The sequence below is a fragment of the Drosophila bipectinata genome, unplaced genomic scaffold, assembly GCF_030179905.1.
Source record: "Drosophila bipectinata strain 14024-0381.07 unplaced genomic scaffold, DbipHiC1v2 scaffold_261, whole genome shotgun sequence".
NCBI classification, from domain to species: Eukaryota; Metazoa; Arthropoda; class Insecta; order Diptera; family Drosophilidae; genus Drosophila; species Drosophila bipectinata.
The window spans coordinates 30524-37693 of NW_027222911.1; the positions used below are offsets into that span (position 1 = coordinate 30524).

Genomic DNA, 7170 nt, shown 5'->3' on the forward strand with positions numbered 1-7170 from the left:
ACACCATCTATTAAGTTTTTTTTTTATTTTTTTAATGCATAACGAGTTTCTTATACTTCGGATCATTATCTTGGTAAAATTTAAAAGTGGACTTTGTAATGGGTAACCGTTTGTAGGCGAGGTGTTGGGGTGCTCGGATATGGCCGCACGAATGATTTCCGGCTACTGGCTCGTCAGAAAGGGGGGTGATGGTATGTGGCCAATAAAGGCCTACGGCCTTATTATAATAAAAAAACCTACAAGACGAACCAAAAACAACAAAGGAACAGACCGGACAGCAGTGTTGCCGTCAGCATGTTACAGAAAAAGGCTAGATTGATTATAAAAACAGGATAGAAAAGGACAAAAATTAAAAAAAACGGACAAAAAACAAGACAAAATATTTTTTCCATAAATTTTATGTAATATCACTCTTTATTGGTGGCCAAATCGTTTAGAACATCGTCAATGTCATCATTGCAAGCTTCTAAACTTTGATTTTCTGTAGATTGGTTGCTTCCAATCATTTTTGATTGTTGCTTAGGAATTTCATATTCATGGCAACATACGCCTTTCTTGCGTAGCCCAAATCTAAAAAAGAAAAAAACAATTTAAATAAATTTGTGAAACAAAAGAGTATTAAAATATTTATCTGATCGATAAAATCGTATTTAAAGTTTCTATTTGCAGTTGGTTGCGCAATTTGGGTTTTACCAAATTAGCTTGGTAGCTAATAACACGCTGAACTTCTGCATTTGCAAGACACATCCACTGCACCAGATACGGTGGATTTAGCCATGAATCACGAAACTTTTGCTTGTAAATTTCTTTTGGCATCTTTCCCGCCCAAATTTCACAATAAAAGTAACAATTGTATTAATCGATACATACGATATACGATTACAACAGGGTTGCATTAATTATCAAGTGCTTTACACAAAAATAAAAGCAGATAAAAAGGCCAGGCCAAAATAAAAAAAGGACAGATAAAAGGCTAGGGGATGTTTTAAATTTTTTCCGGCTGACGCAGTTAAAAACCGGAAAGATCTGTCCGGAAAAAGGATAAAACGGCAACACTGCCGGACAGAACAATTTACGAGATATGACGGTTTTTAGGCAAAACACCAATTCGGGGTCAATCGGGTGGAATCCGCTTCTGGTGTTTCGGCACCTTTTGTGCCCACCTTGGCCATAATTTCTGCCCATAATAATAGGATGGCCCCTTGAAGGTGTTAGGGAAGATGTTTCTTAGCGGAAATCAAAACTGGAGCTATCTTTAAAACATTATAAGCACTTTATTGTCATTAAAAACAAAACAATTTAATAACTAGCATATTACAAAAGTTTACTATTAATTTTAGGAAGTAATATAAATTATTAAGCGCCAATACAAAAAAAAATAGTTTAAAACCAAACTATTTCTTCACAAGATTGCCTTAAGTGCCTCTGGTTGGCACCATATATACATGCCAAATAAATGCATTTAAATTTCTTTAAACTTTTCTTTTAACGACCGTACGGGACTTTTATGACCGTGATGTGTTTTTTCGAATCTTCAAGTTTTGCTCTACTCACAATAGAGGGAACTCTCAATAATTGTTTTATAAGCAGTATTGATTATTACATTATTTTTTCCTCAATTTCCGTCAGGGATCCACGAAAGCGCTTTCCTGTGCTGCGGCCGAAGAGAAAGCTTACAGGAAGAATTTCCTTTTAGGGAGACATCACTTTACTTAGAAATAGGCACCTTGCGCGATCATAAGGCCTTCTACGGGTCAATGCACTTTCTAATGAAGAAAACTGGCGAAACATAAAATAACTATAAATGTACCTTAACTTACCCAAACCCGTTGGAGGTTAATGGCCAATTCTAAGCTCCAGATTTGCGCCACGGCACTAAACCACACACTTTGTTGCTGTTGGCTTTCGGAGTTGGGCATCCGAAAGAAAATTAGAAAAGAAAATCGCGATCCGGACCATCTAATTTTCCTCTTCTTTCATGACGACCGGAACTGAGGTTAGGTTAGGTTACTTAATTAATTATCGAATTCGACTTTTTCTGGGGGATTTTTCCTTCTTTTCAATTTTTTCCACTTCACATGATTGTGTTTTCTTATAGCTAATTTATAGGAAAAACTGGTTTTTAACCTATCCTGACTGGACCCAGATCCAGTTTAAAACTGGACTCTATCCCGACTTGGCCTTAGATCGAAGAACGAAACCCCACGTTTGGGGGGAATACACCGCCGCCGACCGCCGAGTTAAGAATCGAGTTTCCTACTAAAGCTGCGTTCTCCTCGGTCCTCCTCTGCCTGTCGACCCACAATCACAGCCGATGCTATCACCAAAAAGGAAACCATCCATATAATCGCCGCAGAGCAATGGCATAGAGTCACATACCCTTCGAGATATAATCATTGAAATTTTCTTTTCCTTTCATTCCCGAGGTTAAACCTAAGCCAATACTAGGTTAGGTTAAGTTAGGTTGAGGCGGCGATGAGGGGCCGGTGTCTGACCCCCATCCACTTGAGCCGCTGGGGCTCCTTGTGATACCGCACAGGCAAGGGTCCTACAAGAGGACCTCTCCCTTCCCATTACTTATGTGCCCAAGGGTGTTTTATCCTTCCTGCGGCGGCTCGCGGTCCCATCCAGATTTACGGATGAAAGCTACGAGTCTGTGTGGAGCGACCTCCCCGAGGTCTTTAGGTCTGTGAGTATTGCTGCGCCCAAGAATTTGAGTCGGCTGAGCCCCAGCGCAGGGCATTGACACAGGAGGTGCGCGACTGTCTCTTCCTCTTCTACGTCCCCACAGCTCCTGCAGTAGTCATAATGTGGCACAGCTAGTCTAGCCGCGTGTGCTCCTATTAACCAATGTCCCGTAATGGCCTTGACCGCCAGACTACAGTCCTGCCTATTAAGGGCGATAAACATCATTGACCTCTTCCTAGATCGGATGGGCCATATCATGCGGGAGTTTCTGCAGTTTTGGAGATTTCTCCATTTCCTCAGTGATGCGCGGTTAAAGTGGTCCCTGCATTTTAGCCTACACGTAGCTAAGGGGATACCTACTGGTTCCTTCTCCGGTAGGAGAGGATTGGTAGTACCTACTCTTGCCAGTTCGTCGGCGGCGCAATTACCCTCGTGGTCCCTATGCCCGGGTACCCATATGAGGTGGATGTCATGCTGCTCTGCCATCTCGTTAAGAGATCTGCGACAGTCATTCACTGTCCTGGAGTTGGATGAAAGACCGTCAAGGGCTTTGAGTGTAAAAGCGGGTAAAACAGCTTTTCCACCAGCTGTTTGATTAGCGGGTGCGGGGGGAGGGGCTCCTGGTCGTGGCCCATATACGCCGAACATATCCTTAGAGGGCCATTTGCCTCTATGGCTGCGGCTACGTGGTCTTCATTGCTAAAATTGGGTAGCAAAAAGAGGTTAAGGTTCTTTTTTGCGAGGATGCAGGCTCGCCTTTTACCTGTTGTATCGGCTCTACAGAGCCTAAACTCCGACGCCCCCAACCCAAGAATCCTGTCTCCTAGGATCCAGGGTTCCTGGATGAGGGCCACATCAGCTCCACTCTCGGCGAGGTGGAGTTGGGGGGCAGCTGACGCCGCTTTACTGTGATGGAGGTTTATTTGCAAGATCGTCAGGGACATCCTTACAAGTCTCCACCCCAGTAATTTCTGCCTCCGTCTCGTAGCTCAGCAGAGAGTCCTCCTCCATTCCGACTCCACTGAGTGCCCTTGCCAAATCGCTTTCCTCCGAGGTGTACCCTTCCAGGATGTCCTCCTCCTCATCCGACATTCCTTCTGGGTGCCCCTCTTCGGTCGGCTCCTCCAAGTCTGGCTCTTGGGTATCTGCCTTCAGCCCGATACCTCCTGGCTTGGCCTTTGCATCGGATTTGTAGATACGGACCGAAACGTGTTCGAATCCGTACTTCAGCCGGTGCTCCGTCCTCTCCAGGGCTTTAACGGTCTCCTCGTTGAGTGTGAGTACGCAGCCAATACTAGGACGCTTTTCAAAAATATAGAACGGTTCTCAAAAATACATCGCCAATTTTCAAATTTAAATTAACCAAATTTCACGACTTCACAGCTCCAAGTTTCAGATGGAAAAGAATCATTGCCCGTTCGACTGGCAGCCATTAACCCTAGCCTTTCGCCTTTCCCTTTTTTAGTCGCTCCTTGGAACTTTCTAATTTTCTTTCGCTATTAAGTGCCTTTAAGCGACTGCTAGCTGACCTAACAGAGACCGCTACCGTAACAGCCTACCCTAACAGAGCAGGTACATTACAAATCAGACTTGGGGCTTAAGCTTACACATCCACAAGACTGATCAGACTAACTTCCGATGCTCCTACCTTGCATGTCTTCCAGCTCATAAATAGAGTTTCCTATCTTGGTTCTGATCCTCGCCTTTACAAACACTTGGCCTAATTTGGTGGTTGTAACCAGCCTGAAAATTACTTTAAAATTACCTCTCAAATTGCTTTCCCAATGTTTCGGCTGACAAATTCCTCAATAAAGAGTATGTTGCGCCAGAGGTCATCATCTGCTGCCCAAAAACCATATAGTATGGTGTAGATCCCAGACCAGAATGAGTTGCAGACCTCAACGCACAGCATATCTTACTAAGATTTTCATCCCAGTCCTTTTGGTCACTGCGAATATAGGCACGAATGCCAGCAATCACATAGCGATTTACCCGCATCGAAGCATTAGCCTGAGGAGCGTGCACTGCCCTCAAAATATGTTTAATGCGATGACTCCTAGGCCATTGAAATTTTTCTGATCTAAGCTGCGACCGTTTGTCGGACACAATGCTCTGGGAAATTAAATGTGTGAAAAAGATCCTCCATAAGGTATTTGAGAACTACGTCCGCTGCAAGTTTCTTTACTGCTCTGAGAAAAACAAACTTGGAATAATGATCTAACACTATGAAAATTCCAATATTCCCGCTACGCGACCTAGGATAAGGTCCTATAAAATCAATATAGAGCCACTGGAAAAAACTCTGCGACTCGACTGCCTCTCCTACAGGTGGACTTAACGGAGTGTTCGGAGCTCTAGTCAGCATACAACTTTCCCTTTCATGCTGAAATATAGTCCTTCACGTCATTCACCATTCCTGGCCAAAATTAATACCGACGATTCCTCAAGAGTTTTGTGAATCCCGCCGTGAGACGCTAATGGATGGTCATGCGATTTCTTTATTACCTCCGGGATCATAGTTTTCGGTATCCACAATTTCCATGCGTAAGCATCTTTGAGGAGTTCCCCTCTAGAATGTTTGGAGCGTCAATATACTAGTGAATCCACGATTTTCAGATCCGGAAGTTTATCTAAATTATTCATAATCCCCTCCATCATTTGTAAAAAATCAGCGTACTTGAAATGTTTGGAGTCGATGTCCACCAGCAATCCGTGATTGAAGTCTACTGCCGCTATCCGTTCATGTTCAACTCTCGACAAAACATCGGGCACAACATTTAGTTTTCCCTTTCGATGCTCGATTGCGAACCGAAACCCTTGCAGCTTTAAAGCCCACCTTGCCAATCTGGTGTTTAAATCATTCTGCGACATCAGCCACTTTAAAGACGCATGATCCGTGATGACGGTAAATTCTAGACCCTCTACATAAGCCCGGAATTTCTTTATGCTTATTAAAGCAGCAAGGCATTCCTGCTCTGGAAAATGGATCTCTGGATCCGTTCGAATACCTCCATCTCCTATTATATGTCCCAAGTACTTTACAGTGCGTCTACAAAACTTGCTCTTCTTTACATTCAATGTTAAATTTACTTCTTGTATATATGTATATATTGTATATATTCTTCTATATGTATATATGTATATATATGTGTTCAATATGTATATATTGTATTGTATATATTCTTCTATAGATATATGTTGTAAAAATAATCACAAATTACTTTTCAGTGATTTGTTGAGGAAAGACTACATATATTTTATATCAAATGAAAAACACGTGGCATGCTTCAATATCATTGTTTTGTTTACGACTTCTGGTTAGAAAACAGTTACCAAAATGGTTTTATGATGGTAAGTTTTCTAAAAATGGTACAAACTATTTTCAGTGATTGGTTGACGAATGAATTAGAAAACTACACATATATCATAACAAATTAAAAAAAGACGGCATGTTTCAATATTAGTATCTTTTTTACAACTGCTGGTTAGAAAACTATTCAAAACATGGTTTTTTGCTGATAAATGCCGTAAAAATACTACATAACTACATATATTCTATACTAAATAAAAAAGAAGCGGCATGTTTCAAAATCATTTTTGTTTTTTTACGACTTCTGGTTAAAAAACAGTTACCAAAATGGTTTTATGATGGTAAGTTTTCTGAAAATGGTACAAATTACTTTAATGTAATTGGTTGACGAAAGTAAAAACCAAAACAAAAATAGACGGCATGTTTTAATATAAGTGTCGTTTTTACAACTGTTGGTTAGAAAACTATAAAAAAAACATGGTTTTTGTGGATAAATGTTGGAAAAATATAAGTGGAAAAATATAAATGTTGATTTATAAGTGGTGTAACATAAAACACGACTTTCTTTTATATATATAGATTTAATAGAAATAGTTTTAATATTGATTTCTTACAAATATCAATAGAGAGTGCAGAGGCTCTGGTGGTGCTTCAAGTTGAGGCAATTTTACTTTCCCGGAAGCGCAACACAATCCTTTTGGTTCGTTGTTGAATTTGAGAGCCTGACTTTGAATTTGACTTCGTTTCTAACTGACATTTTGACATTTGACATTTTCATTTGACATTTTCTTCTTAGCTGTCTGCCTAAATAAAAAAGTATGGGCCAGGGAGGAACGCTGTCGAACGGGACAAAAAGTATCCTATGTCCTTCTCCTGGCTCTAAGCTACCTCCCTACCAATTTTCACTCAAATCTCTTATTCCGTTCTTGATTTATAAGTGGTGTAGCATAAAACACGACTTTCCTTTATATATATATAGATATAGATTGCTATATACAGTATACATATACAGTATTCTTTTATATATATAGATTTAATAGAAATAGTTTTAATATTGATTCCCCACAGCTCCTGCAGTAGTCATAATGTGGCACAGCTAGTCTAGCCGCGTGTGCTCCTATTAACCAATGTCCCGTAATGGCCTTGACCGCCAGACTACAGTCCTGCCTATT

At 40.9% G+C, this 7170-nt stretch overlaps 1 long non-coding RNA gene across 2 annotated transcripts; it reads right to left on the reverse strand.

Moving 5' to 3' along the window:
* Positions 1 to 380: 380 nt before the first annotated feature.
* On the reverse strand, positions 381 to 6881 carry LOC138927454 (uncharacterized). Of its 2 annotated transcripts, XR_011443947.1 has the most exons (3): positions 6613 to 6881; positions 1821 to 1991; positions 1413 to 1766 (listed from the first exon to the last, which is right to left on the reverse strand). It is a non-coding gene; the product is annotated as an uncharacterized lncRNA (long non-coding RNA). The 2 variants fall into 2 exon arrangements; XR_011443946.1 differs by lacking the exons at positions 1413 to 1766; positions 1821 to 1991 and adding an exon at positions 381 to 570.
* Positions 6882 to 7170: the final 289 nt, after the last annotated feature.